Here is a 13,925-nt window from a genome sequence, read left to right as displayed (position 1 = left end):
ATCAGCATGTTTCTTATTAAACTTCCTCCTACTTCTTATTTACTATTTTAGCTTCCTCTATTTTGTTAACTCAGTTATCATTTGTCCATTTAATTTCCCCTCATCCAAAATTTTGTTGACATCTGTCTTCTTCTTCCATGTCTTCTTCCATTTCCTTTATTCTACGTTCTTACCTTTTTTTTTTTTTTTTTTTTTTGAGGCGGAGTTTTGATCTTGTTGCCCAGGCTGGAGTGCAATGGCATGATGTCGGCTCACCGCAACCTCCGCCTCCCAGGTTCAAGCGATTCTCCTGCCTCAGTGTTCTTATCTTTTCAATTCCTTTATTGATTTTGCCACTGCACTCCAGCCTGGGCGACAGAGTGAGACTCTGCCTCAACAACAACAACAAAATATAGCTAAATAAGGACATAACTTTGATCCCTGTAGAAATTCAATTATATTCAGGAAGTTCAATAAGAACCAAGCTGATTCTCATTATGAAAACTTTGAAAGGCTTGGAAATTGGAGTCACTATTTACCCTTAAAAACTGGTAAAGGGCCTGGGGTGAAAAGAAGAGTTATTCATCAGCAGTCATTGTAAGAATCCATTATAATCAACACATCCCTCACCCAGGAACCAGAGGTTTACTTAGCCAGGATATCATCCTTCCCCAACCCTGGCAGCCATCCAGACAATGCATCTCCAGGAAATATTTTGAATTAGGCATGTAAGATACAGTTGAAAGTGGGAAATGGGTGCTGTGCTGAAAAATGGAGTTTAAGTGAAAGTTTCATTACCAAAGTTTAGAATCCCAACCACTTTTAAACATTTGATTCCAAGGAAGAACTGATAGAATTATAACCCTAAAACAAGAGAACAGAGCAGTTCTGCTACAAATGCTGATCCTACCTAAAGGACATCAAAGAATAGACTCCTTCATAAAAGAGCAGATTCCCACTGTCTCGTGCTGCAGTGGAGCTCACCCATGCACGTACAAGTTTCGATTCACATGTTCGTGCCTCACTCTTAAATGTGAACTCTGAGAAGCTTGAAGGAAAGCTTCTAATGGGAAATACATGGTTTTTTTTTTGTTTGTTTTTTTGTTTTTGAGACAGAGTCTTGCTCTGTTGCCCAGGCTGGAGTGCAGTGGCGTCATCTTGGCTCACTGCAACCTCTGCCTCTGCCTGTTCAAGCGATTCTCCTGCCTCAGCCTCCCAAGTAGCTGGGATTACAGCCGCCCGCTACCACACCTAGCTAATTTTTGTATTTTTAGTAGAGATGGGGTTTCACCATGTTGGCCAGGCTAGTCTTGAACTACTGACCTCAGGTGATTCACCCACCTCAGCCTCCCAAAGTGCTGGGGTTACAGGTGTGAGCCACAGTGCCCGGCCAAGACATGTTTTAAAATGCTACAAACCGGGAAAAAAAAAAAAAAAAAGGAAAACTCAAGGGAGAGTGATAATATGGGATGCTGAAAAAAAAAAAAATAACTACCAGGAGAAATATAGTTAATTTCATGGAGAGATAAGCCATTGAAACCACACAATATGAATAGAATGCTATTTAAATAAATACATATTCAGAAGCAAAAACTGAGAGCACTGAAAGGGAAAACTAAGTATATTTGGAAATATTAACACACAACTCACAGAAACTGATAAAGTAAGCAAATAAAAATGAATAAGGATCTATAGAAAATTTTGACACCACTATCAACCAACTAGACTTAATTGTCATTTACAGACTAGTTCACAAAACAACACAAAACAAATATAGATACGCATTCTTTTCCTAGTCCATATAGAATATTCAAGAAGAGCCATCTCCTGGGGCCTAAAACATATCACAATAAATGTTAAGGAACTGAAAAAATATAAAGGTTATATTCTGTGAGCCTATATATATTTATTTATTTATTTATTTAGTGAGACAGAGTCTTGCTCTGTCACCCAGGCTGTAGTGCGGTGGTGCGATCTTGGCTCACTGCTATCTCTGCCTCCCAGGTTCAAGTGATTCTCAGCCTCCCAAGTAGCTGGGACTGCCGGCATGTGCCATCATGCTAGGCTAATTTTTTTGTATTTTATTAGAGATGGGGTTTTTCCATATTGCCCAGGCTGGTCTTGAACTCCTGGGCTTGGGCAATCTGCCTGCCTTGGCCTCCCAAAGTGCTAGGATTACAGGCACGAGCCACCACGCCTGGCCAATATATGCATTTTAAAAAATAATTAAATAAAAAAAAATAACAATAAGATATTTAGAAAAATCTTCAAATATTTGAAAGTAGCACATTTTTAATTACATGGTCAAAGAAGAAAGCAAAACAATTAATATTTCAGAATGAATGATAATGAAATGCCATTTACCAAAATTTGAGGAATGCAGCTGCCCTTGAAATATAAAGACTCAGTGTAAGCATTTATGGCTTAAAAGTTGGTTCTTTAAAACAATTAAGAAAATTAAGAAACAGCTAGCTAAAATAATCAAAACATAAGAACACACTAACCAATAATAAAAAATAAAAGACAACACAACAGGTACTACAGACATTGAAGGGATATTAAAGAAATATCAGAAGCACTTTTATTCCAGTGAAGTTGACAAAGATAATTTTACAGATGAAGGTTGATACAAGAGGAAATAGAAAATCTGAATGACCCTTCATCTTTAAGAGAAATGAGAAGGTTTTTCACAAAAAAAAAGCTCTGGACCAAAATGAATCCTATCAGACATTTTTAGAAAATAATATCAAGTCAGGTGAGAAGCAAGCAGGGGTGGTGTGGTGGCTTCTTCTCCCAGAGAGGCCTCCAGAGAAGGGATAGCTATGTCATCCTTGATTAAAAAGGTGATCAGTACTGCGAAAGCCCCCAGGGTCCTTGGGCCGTATGGCCAAGGTGTATTAGTTGACAGGACCATTTACATTTCAGGACAGCTAGTCATGGACTCTTCAGACACACAGCTTGTGGCAGGAGAGGTAGCCAAAGAAGCTAAACAAGCTCTTACAAAGATGGGTGAAGTTCTGAAGACTGCAGGCTGTGACTTCACTAATGTGGTAAACAATTTTGCTGGCGGACATAAATGACTTCAGTACTGTCAGTGTAATTTACAAACAGTACTTCAAGACTAATTTTCCACCTAGAGCTGCTTACCAGGTTGTTACTTTGGCCAAAGGAGTGTGAATTGAAATGGAAGCAGAAGCTGTCCAAGGACCTCTCACAACAGCATGACTGTAAGTGGGCCCAGTGTTGTTTCGTCTAGAACGTTTAACGTCTTAATTTTTACAATTAATGTAACATCTTAATTAACATCTTAATTTTATAATTGATGAAAGTGTAAGGATTGACTAAAATGCCTGAAGTTATTATGGAAATACTATATAACAGGACAGTTCAACATAAATTAGAGATTAGATCAAGAATCCAGTTACTAATATTACTAATGTACACCTATATTACCAAATGTAGGAAACAGATACTCATTACATAGTTATTCAAATAAATGTAAAGACAAATAAATATTAAAGAAAGTAAGTTATTCCTGATACATAATAAAAAGTATACCTAATTCAAACTAATTTAATGATGTGAAATACTTATTTCTCATGTCAAATATATGATTCTGCTTTTACTTGAATAAAATTAAAGTATTTAATGGTAACGGTCAAAGAGAGGAAAACAGACCAAAATTTCACGTAAACAATACTTTTCTTTTTTTTTTTTTTGACAGAGTCTCGCTTTGTCACCCAGGCTGGAGTGCAGTGGCATGATCTCAGCTCACTGCAACCTCCGCCTCCCCGGTTCAAACGATTCTCCTGCCTCAGCCTCCCAAGTAGCTGGGATTACAGGCACATGCCAGCATGCCCGGCTAATTTTTGTATTTTTAGTAGAGACGGGGTTTCACCATGTTGGCCAGGCTTGTCTCGAACTCCTGACCTCAAGTGTTCTGCCTACCCTGGCCTCCCAAAGTGCTGGGATTACAGGTGTGAGAAGGGTGGTTTGTTTAAATAAACATTTCTATCAACTGCTTATCAAATGGGAGCAGCAGCAGGGGAGGTAGAGCTTTCCTTTTGACTATATAAAAATAATGTCCATGACAATTAAATGTTTAAATATAAAAATATAATAAAAACAAGGTAGAAGATCTAGGACAATGTTTATATGCCTCTGCATTGGTGGCAGCGGTGTGTGTGTTGGGGGGACTTCTTAAGCAAGACAGGAAACTCAAAAAAATGAAAGGAAATAAAGAAACATTTGACCATGCAAATATTTACAATTTGACAGGCGGCAGTACATGAAGTCAGAAGACAAAGAACGGGCTGCAAAAAATATTGGAAGCACATATGTCCAATAAATGATTCCTACATATTATACATAAATAACTTCCATAAATTCATAATATAAGGACAAATAACCCAGTCGAAAAATAGTCAAAGGATAAAAATAGTCATTTTACAGAAGAGGAAATCCTGATGCTCACAGACCCATGAAATAAGCTCAACTCCATAATAATCAGGGAAACGCCAAGTTTAACAGTGGGTTAACATGTTTTTCCCTCAATACATGGAAAAACGTTCAAAAGACTTGTTGAACCCAGTGATAGCTGGGGAATGATGGGAGGGCAAGACAGTAGGTTCTATAATGTTTTCAAAACAATGAACACTAAAATTACTGCAACTTTGTGAAAATTAATCTGGCAAACTCTTTTAAAATAAAAACAATGTATCCTTTTGTTTACCAATTCTAGTTCTGGAAATTTATCCTTTAGAATTAAATCCTATAGAATTAAAAGCATATTTACCGAAGTAAGGAGTATATTGGTAAAGTGTGTTTATTGAAGCATCATTCGTCAAGTGACAAGACAAAAAAATAAAAAAAATTGTTAACAAACCAATGGTTAAATTAACTTGAATATACCCATGCTGTGGAATATTATGTAACTGTTTAAAAAAATGCTTTGAGGCCGGGCGTGGTGGCTCACACCTGTGATCTCAGCACTTTGGGAGGCCAAGGTGGGCAGATCATCTGAGGTTGGGAGTTCGAGACCAGCCTGACCAACATGGAGAAACCCCCATCTCTATTAAAAATACAAAATTAGCTGGGCATGGTGGCGCATGCCTGTAATCCCAGCTACTCGGGAGGCTGAGGCAGAAGAATCACTTGAACCCGGGAGAAGGAGGTTGTGGTGAGCCGAGATGACACCATTGCACTCCAGCCTGGGCAACAAGAGCAAAACTCCGTCTCAAAAAAAAAAAAAAAAAGCAAGCTTTGGGGCTGCATCAATTTTCCTATTGGAATATACATTATAGAATGTTGAGTGATTAAAGAACCTTACAGAAAGATGCATATAGAATTAGTCTATGTTTGTAAAAACAACTCTGTACTGTGACTTTTTTAAAAATGTCAATGACTTTTTAAAAAATTAGTTATATAAGAATACACTAAATAATTAAAATTTGTTAGAGGTGGTATGGGGATATGTTTGAGAAAGGACAAATGATTTGGGGATACATAAGAGAGAAAATGATTGTACAACATGAAATATACTCTGGCATTGTGTAAGAGGAAGAGTAAACCAGAAAATTCTGTTAATAGAATTGCAAATGTGTAAAACTAAAGATGCATTGGCGTACCTTGGAACATTATCTTAATTGGTTATTTTTAAAAATGTCATTCTTTGTTACCAAGCCTTATAATGCACCCATCTAAAATGATGTTATCTATAAAACTCAATTTACTACTAATTTACTAGCAGTCAACACATTTCTCTAGTCTCTCATGATATTTGCAAGCAATTACCATTTTTTACTCAAGTCCCTTTCTCAACACACGCACAACTCAAATTCCCCATTATATCTTCCATTAAAAGAAAAAAAATCTGAAACTTTTTTTTTTTTTGAAGCAGGGTATCACTCTTTCACTCAGGCTGGAGTGCAGTGGTGTGACCCTGGTTCACAGCGACCTCTGCCTCCTGAGTTCAAGCTATTCTCATGCCTCAGCCCCCCGAGTAGCTGAGATTACAGGTGCCCACCACCACGCCTGGCTCATTTTTTTTTTTTTTTTTTTTTTGTATTTAATAGAGACAGGGTTTCACCATGCTGGCCAGGCTGGTCTTGAACTCTTGACCTCAAATGATCCGTCCGCCCTGGCCTCCCAAAGCGCTGGGATTACAGGCCTGAGTCACGGCGCCTGTCCTGCTCATTTTTTTTCTGCTGTCTTTTGACAAAATATCTCACATTTTTAAAGAGTAACTGTTAAGAGGGCAGGCGCGGTGGCTCACGCCTGTAATCCCAGCACTTTGGGAGGCTGAGACGGGCGGATCACGAGGTCAGGAGATTGAGACAATCCTGACTAACACGGTGAACCCCATCTTTACTAAAAATACAAAAAATTAGCCGGGCGTGTTGGCGAGCGCCTGTAGTCCCAGCTACTCGGGAGGTTGAGGCAGGAGAATGGCGTGAACCTGGGAGGCGGAGCTTGCAGTGAGCCAAGATCGTGCCACTGCACTCCAGCCTGGGCGACAGAGCGAGACTTCGTCTCAAAAAATAAATTAATTAATTAAAAATAACCATTAAGAATTTGGAAAAACTTCAGTTTCAAAATATTATCCAAATCCCTGTAACAAAAATGATCAGATTTAAAATGGTAGTTAAAATTGAAATTCACATGTCAAAAATAAATATTATTCATCTTTAATAAATTAAAATCACATATTGAGGATCTGTTATGTATCAATAGCTTAATCACCTTATTTAATCAATAAGTGAGATGCTGTGTCATCTTTCTTTACTTTTCATGGAATACTTGTCAAGTGGACTTTATTATTCCTGATTTGGATCTTATGATTATGGCTCCTCACCTGCACATGGCCAAATATGAACAATTAAGAGAGCTTTGTCTTTAGAAACACCACCACCCTCTAGTTAGGTTCTCTAGACTCACAGGGGAAATATTCAATGAAAATTTTACTGACCCTGAGACCAAGGCACCTCACACAGACTTTGGTGGTTCACAATCTAAAGACAAATTAAAAGAATAATAATAATATTAAAGGTAAAGCTTCTGGTGGTCCACAATCTAAAGAGAAAGTAAAATAATAATAATTATAATAAAGGTAAAGCTTCTGGACGTTTCCAAGTTCTCTGTGCTTTCTTTCTCCTGCTCTACCATCTTTTACAGACATATACATATGTGTGTATAAAGCTGAACACATAAAATAGTACTCTAATTATATATACACATTATATAATACAACAAACAATATATAATTGTATCTATCAACCTATATATAATTATAATACATGCAGAAAATAAAAAATAAAAATTTTTTTTGAAAAGAACAAAAAAAGAAAAGATAAAACAAAAAAAATTGTAATTATAATGCATTTATATTCTGCAACCTGCTTTTGACTCAACATCATATTTTTGATATCTATTTTGAGGTGCATAATCTAATTCATTTCCACGCTGTATGAGATTCCATTTTATGACTATACCATGAGTATGTTTCTCTATTTCTGGATATTTAAGGTATTTCCAATTTTCTGGTGTTTATTCAGTGCTGCAAGGAATATTCCTTTACAGATCTTTAGAAGATGTATTGGAATGGAGAGATAATAGAAGCAGGGCTACTGGTAGAAGAGATAATGAAGACCTAAACTTGACAATGGTGGAATGAAACAGATTATAGAAATTTTTTGAGGTTATACATACTACTTGGTGATTCGTCAGAAGTAGGGCTGAGAGTGGAACTGGCATATGAGGGAGAGGAAATAATTTAGGTTGACTCTTAAGTTTCTGCCTTGCATAAATAAATAGATCTTTGAAACACATCCCAATATAGGGCATTCAGAAGTGTTGACAGGACTAGTGGAGTGGGCAGGAAAAAAAGTTCCATTTTAGAAACAAGTTTATATTTTGTATGATCATGAGCTATTCAGTTGGAAATTTCCCATGGCTAGAGAAGTTAAAGTACTTTCCAACTCTATGATTTCATGGCGCTATCTGTCTTGGCTGCTTTGGTAAGCAAAAGCACACTAAGCGTTTAAAAAGAGGGTTCTATTGGTATAGCAGGCTCAATAATGGCCCTCCAAAGAGTTCCATGCCCTAATCTCTGGAATTTTATGTAGCAAAAAGAACTTTGCAGATGTAATCAAGCTAAGGATGTCAAAATGGGGAGATTATCTGCGTTATCCACGTGGGTCTAAGGTCATCACGAGGGTTTTCATAAAAGAGCGATATACTTTGGATGTTTCTCTCCTCCAAATCTCATGTTGAAATGTAATCCCCAATGCTGGAGGTGGGGCCTGGTGGGAGGTATTGGATCATGGGGGCAAATCCCTCAGCAATGGTTTAGTGCCATCCTCTCCGTGATGAGTGAGTTCTCACTCTGTTAGTTCACATGAGATCTGATTGTTTAAAGGAACCTGGCACAGAGCTCTTCCTCTCTCTCTTGCCCCAGCCCTTGCCATGTCACATGCTGACTCCCCTTTGCCTTCTACCATGATTGGAAACTTCCTGAGGCCTCACCAGAAGCAGATGCTGGTGCCATGCTTCCTGTACAGCCTACAGAACTATGAGCCAAATAAACCTATTTTCTTTACAAATTACCCAGCCTCAGGTATTTCTTACAGCAATGCAAGAATGGACTAACACAGAGGAATACAGGAGTCAGAGTCAAAGAGAAGGCAATATGACAAAGAAAGCAAAGGAAAAAAGGCTACGTGATGTGGAGCCAGGAGACAAGGAATGCCAGCTCCCTTGGGAACCTGGAAGGCACAAGGAATGTGCTCATCCCTAGAGCCTGCAGAAGGAGCCAACTATGCTAACACCTTGATTTTAGCTCATTTTGACTTCTGGCCTCCAGATCTATAAGATAATAAATGTGTGTTGTTTAAAGCCACCACCTTTGTGGTAATTTATTATAGCAGCCATAGGAAAGTAATGCAGTTGGCTTTCCAATAAGAAGACTTAACTGAAGACAGGGCTGGCTTCAAGGACATGTGATCTGTGCAGTCACACAAGTCCCCACACTCACAGGGACCTCATGGTTGGTTATGCTCTATGGTCACTGTCTTCACATGATTAATGATATTTTGAACAAGGAATCCCACATATTCATTTTGCATGGGGCCCTGTCACTTGTGTACTCAGTCTTAACTAAAGATAACATATTTGACATAGTTTGGGCATAGCATTCTTTTTCTTATATTTTTCTGTTATTAAGATTTTCTAGGCCTGGTGTGGTGGCTCATGCCTGTAATCCTAGTACTTTGGGAGGCCAAGACAGGCAGATCACTTGAGGTCAGGAGTTCAAGACCAGCCTGGCCAACACGGTGAATCCCCGCCTCTACCAAAAATACAAAAATTAGCCGGGTGTGGTGGTACCCACCTGTAATCCCAGCTACTTGGGAGGCTGAGGCAGGAGAATTGCTTGAACCTCCACCTCCTGGGTTCAAGCAATTCTCCTGCCTCAGCCTCCCGGGTAGCTGGGATTATAGACATGCGCCACCATGCCCGGCTAATTTTCATATTTTTAGTAGAGTCAGGGTTTCACCATGTTGGCCAAGCTGGTCTCGAACTCCTGGCCTCAAGTGATCCGCCTGCCTCAGCCTCCCAAAGTGCTGGGATTACAGGTGTGAGTCACCCAGCCCAGCCCAGTCTTTCTTTATGAGCAGCTATGTGCCCAGTAAGAAATTGTAGGAAGGTCATAATTAAGGAAAAAAGAAGAGAGACAGATTTAGGGTAACAACTACCAGACTGCGCTACCACTGCAACCTTAAACTAATTATATGTTTTGGTGGGTTGTCTAGCAATGTTTTACAGAGTATTTCTAAAAGAGGCTTAAAGGCCCATGGTGTGCATATATCTATCTAAAAGTGGGGTTCTATTAAGGAAAAAGAGAACACATATGGGGAAAAACCTGGCAGCTTCCAACATAACTACGATCACTACATTGTATGTATCAGACTTTTTCTAAAGAGTCAGGGAAACAGTGAAAAAACAATTTATTATATTGCTCATTCTTAAAAGTCTGTGACCACCTAACTTCTGGAAATTTATCTAGAACACCTTTCACCTTAGGGTGCTTTCTCTACTCTGAACTTCTCTCTCAAGTTTTCCTAACTTCAAATTCCTGGGAGCCAAAACTATAAAAACTCTAGAAGAAAATCTAGGCAATACCATTCAGGACAGAGGCACAGGCAAAGATTTCATGACGAAAATGCCAAAAGCAATTGCAATGAAAGCAAAAATTGACAAATAGGATCTAATTAAACTAATGAGCTTCTGCACAGCAAAAGAAATTATCATCAGTGTGAACAGACAACCTAAGAAGGGGAAAAAAATTTTCTAATCTGTCCATCTGACAAAGGTCTATCATCCAGAATCTACAAGGAACTTAAACAAATTTACAAGAAAAAAACAACCTCATTATAAAGTGGGCAAAGGATGAGAAAAGACACTTCTCAAAAGAAGACATACGCTTAGCCAACAAACATGAAAAAAAGCTCAACATCATTAATTATTACAGAAATGCAAATCAAAACCACAATGAGAAACCATTTCATGACAATCAGAATGGCTATTATTAAAAAGTCAAAAAAGAACAGATGCTGGTGAGATTGCGGAGGAATAGAAACACTTTTACACTGTTGGTGGGAGTGTAAATTAATTCAACCATTGTGGAAGACAATGTGGCGATTCCTCAAAGACCTAGAGGCAGAAATGTCATTTGACCCAGTAATCCCATTACTAGGTATGTACCCAAAGGAATATAAATTATCCTATTATAAAGATACATGCATACATATGTTCACCCCAGCACTCTTCACAATAGCAAAGACATGGAGTCAACCCAAATGCCCATCAATGATAGGCTGCACAAAGAAAATGTGGTACGTGTACACATGGAATACTATTCAGCCATAAAAGGAATGAGATGTCCTTTGCATGGACATGAATGGAGTTGGAAGCCATTATCCCCAGCCAACTAACACAGGAACGAAAACGAAACACCACATGTTCTCGCTTGTAAGTGGGAGCTGAATAATGGGAACACATGGACACATGGTGGGGAACAATAAACACTGGGGTCTGTCAATGGGGGTAGGGAGAGCATCAAGAAGAATAGTTAATGGATGCTGGGCTTAACACCTAGGTGATGGGATGATCTGTGCAGCAAACCACCATGGTACACGTTTACCTATGTAACAAACCTGCACATCCTGCACATGTACCCCAGAACTTAAAGTGAAAGTTGAAGAAAAGAAAAGAAAAATTCCTGGGAGCTATGCTGTTCTCCTAATGCTGTTCTCTTTATGCTGTTCTGAATAAGGAGTAAACTCTGCTTTAGGTCTGGGAAGTGAGGTCTCCAAGGCAAGCTCTGGAATTTTATTTTTCTTAATAAAAATGGTTTCTCCCCAAGAGAAATTCCAGTGGCAGTTGTTGATGTAACAATGTTCTCAACCTGATTAACTTATTTGCTAAATAAATGAATCATGTACATTTTTCTTTACAGGGTTCCTGGATAAACTGGAAAGATAAATTTTCAGGGCTGTCATCCCCTTATTAGTAAGATAAGACATACCTGCGGCCGGGTGCGGTGGCTCATGCCTATAATCCCAGCACTTTGGGAGGCCAAGGTGGGTGGATCACGAGGTCAGGAGTTCGAGACCAGCCTGGCCAACATAGTGAAACCCCGCCTCTACTAAAAATACAAAACAATTAGCTGGGTGTGGTGGCTGGCGCCTGTAATCCCAGCTACTCGGGAGACTGAGGCAGGAGAATCACTTAAACCTGGGAGGCAGAGGTTGCAGTGAGCCAAGATCACATCACTGCACTCCAGTCTGGGCAACAGTGCAAGACTCAAAAAAAAAAAAAAAAGATATACTTGCCAAATAGTCATTGATTCAGTAAATATTGTGCCAGCCATTGAAGTAGAATCTCAGTATACAAAAGGAGAGCAAAATAGACTATTTTTCTTCCAATGGGCCTTACCATCTAGTACTATCTAGTGCCATCCAGATTTTGTGAAGAGAGAACAAGTGAACCCCAAGAGACCTGTCACTAACACATTCCTTCAACATAAAGCAAGAATGTTGGGCTCTGTCCAAGAACAGGAAAAAAAAAAAAATCCATGCTGAATATCCACATATGCTCAGTCTTCCCTGAATTTTGTCATTCGTGATGTTTGTGGACATCACAGTATACTGGAAGACTTCTAGAATGAATAGTAACAATAGCTGTTACCATCTAGAAAATATGTCCAGTTCTCCAAGGCACATGGTAGGATGGCGCTCCTCTGTTCTTTGCAGTTATGAGGGGGCATGTGACTTGCTTTGGCTAGTTAAATGAGAGTGGAAGTAATTTGCACGTCTGGTTGGAAGTCTTAAGAATCAGTGCTCTGTTAAGCCAAGCCCTTCTTCCCTCTGCTTTGACAACTGACCACACATAAGTTGGTGTCTGCTTGGAAAGTCTGGTTTCTGGACTAAAGATAGCAAGGAGTACTCAACAAATCCCCGATGGAGATCTAGTGTAAGTGAAAAGAAACCTTTGTCTTTCTAAGCTACTGAGATTTGGGAGACTTTTTATTACTGTAGTGTAACCCAGCCCATCCTAACTGATGCAATCATAAAATGTCTCTCAACATGAGAGTCTTCTACAAAAAGTAACTCATCTCATCCTCACGGAAACCTCATGAGGCAGATACTATCATTATTTCCATGATTTTCTCTGACAAGAAAATTTAGAGATGAAGGAGTGGATGAATAGTTAAGTGCTAATATCCAAACCCTGAGATTCCAAGTGGGGTTTCATGCTTTGGTGACCCAAACCACAGCTTTTGCTTGAATTAATAAATGGGAACTCAACTTTAATAGGTGCCTGTAAGTGTCAGGCCTCTGACTTAGGCGCTGGGAATCTAAGGATGAACAAGGCAGACAGTAGCTTACTTCCAAGTAGGGGAAAATGAAAAGACCCAAGAAAACATACAACAGTTTCAGTTCATTGTGAAGAACATAAAACACAGGGATGTGGCAGAATGAGGAGTACTGAAATGGTTAGAAAGGCCTCTGAGAAGGTGATTTTTGAGTTGAGAGGAGAAAGAGATACCCCAGGCAGGCATAATTCGTGCAAAGGTCTTTCCCAGGAGAAGCCTGGTGCATCAGCGGTGCAGAGCGCAGTCAGTTTTGCAAGACCATTCGGAGAGGGTATAAGACGACCTGACAGGCAGGCAGGGGCGCATCCTGTAGGACTGGAGGCTGCAAGGACTCTGGAGCAGGGGAATGACTTAATTCAGTTTGCTTTGTGTAAGGACCACTCTGGATGTCGCAGTGTGGGTGGGAGGCCAGTGGATGCAGGAAAATGAGCCAGGAGACCGTCGTGGCCGCCTAGATCTACCTGTGGTGAAGGACTAGGTCTTGCCCCCACGCCTATCCTTTTCGCACCTACTCGAGTCTAGGCAGTTCTGCGCACAAGCGACCACTCCCTGAGTCCGACTCCACCCAACCCGAATTCCTGTTGCTGACCCCGCGCTACAACGCTGCAGCTTTGTCAGGTTGCAATGAGTTTCTAAATGCACCCTCTCTGGTTCTGATCTATGTCCTCCGGAACCGATCTGGGGAACGGCCCCTGTCCCCCCTCCGCTTTCCAGAGCTCTGGTCTAGGCAAGGGACGCTGACGGCTCTGCCTGGATGGGCCGTGGTAAGCCAAGCCTGTTCTGTGCCGGGCACCATGCTCCTGCTATGTCCCAAGGATTTAATGACGAACAAAGCCCACGCGCCACGGGTCCTGGTGGCGCTTTCAGCCCAGAGGCGGCGGGAACACAGTGGGAGGGGCGAGGAGCTGTAGTCATCAGGAACCCTCGGATTCCACGCCAGCCTGGGAAGGGAGCAAATTGGAATGTAAAAACAAAACATTACATTCCCGCTTCTCGGAAGCGCGGGGCGAGCGGG

General features: G+C 40.1%; 1 long non-coding RNA gene and 1 pseudogene across 4 annotated transcripts in view; one reads left to right on the top strand and one right to left on the bottom strand.

The window, feature by feature from the left end:
- Positions 1 to 13,925, bottom strand: part of LOC129464411 (uncharacterized) — a 62,901-nt gene that overhangs the window by 15,871 nt on the left and 33,105 nt on the right. The window lies entirely within an intron of this gene.
- Positions 1,066 to 3,204, top strand: LOC129464410 (2-iminobutanoate/2-iminopropanoate deaminase-like; annotated as a pseudogene).

The sequence above is a fragment of the Symphalangus syndactylus genome, chromosome 16, assembly GCF_028878055.3.
Source record: "Symphalangus syndactylus isolate Jambi chromosome 16, NHGRI_mSymSyn1-v2.1_pri, whole genome shotgun sequence".
Lineage (NCBI taxonomy): Eukaryota > Metazoa > Chordata > Mammalia > Primates > Hylobatidae > Symphalangus > Symphalangus syndactylus.
This window is presented reverse-complemented; position numbering and strand designations above follow the sequence as displayed.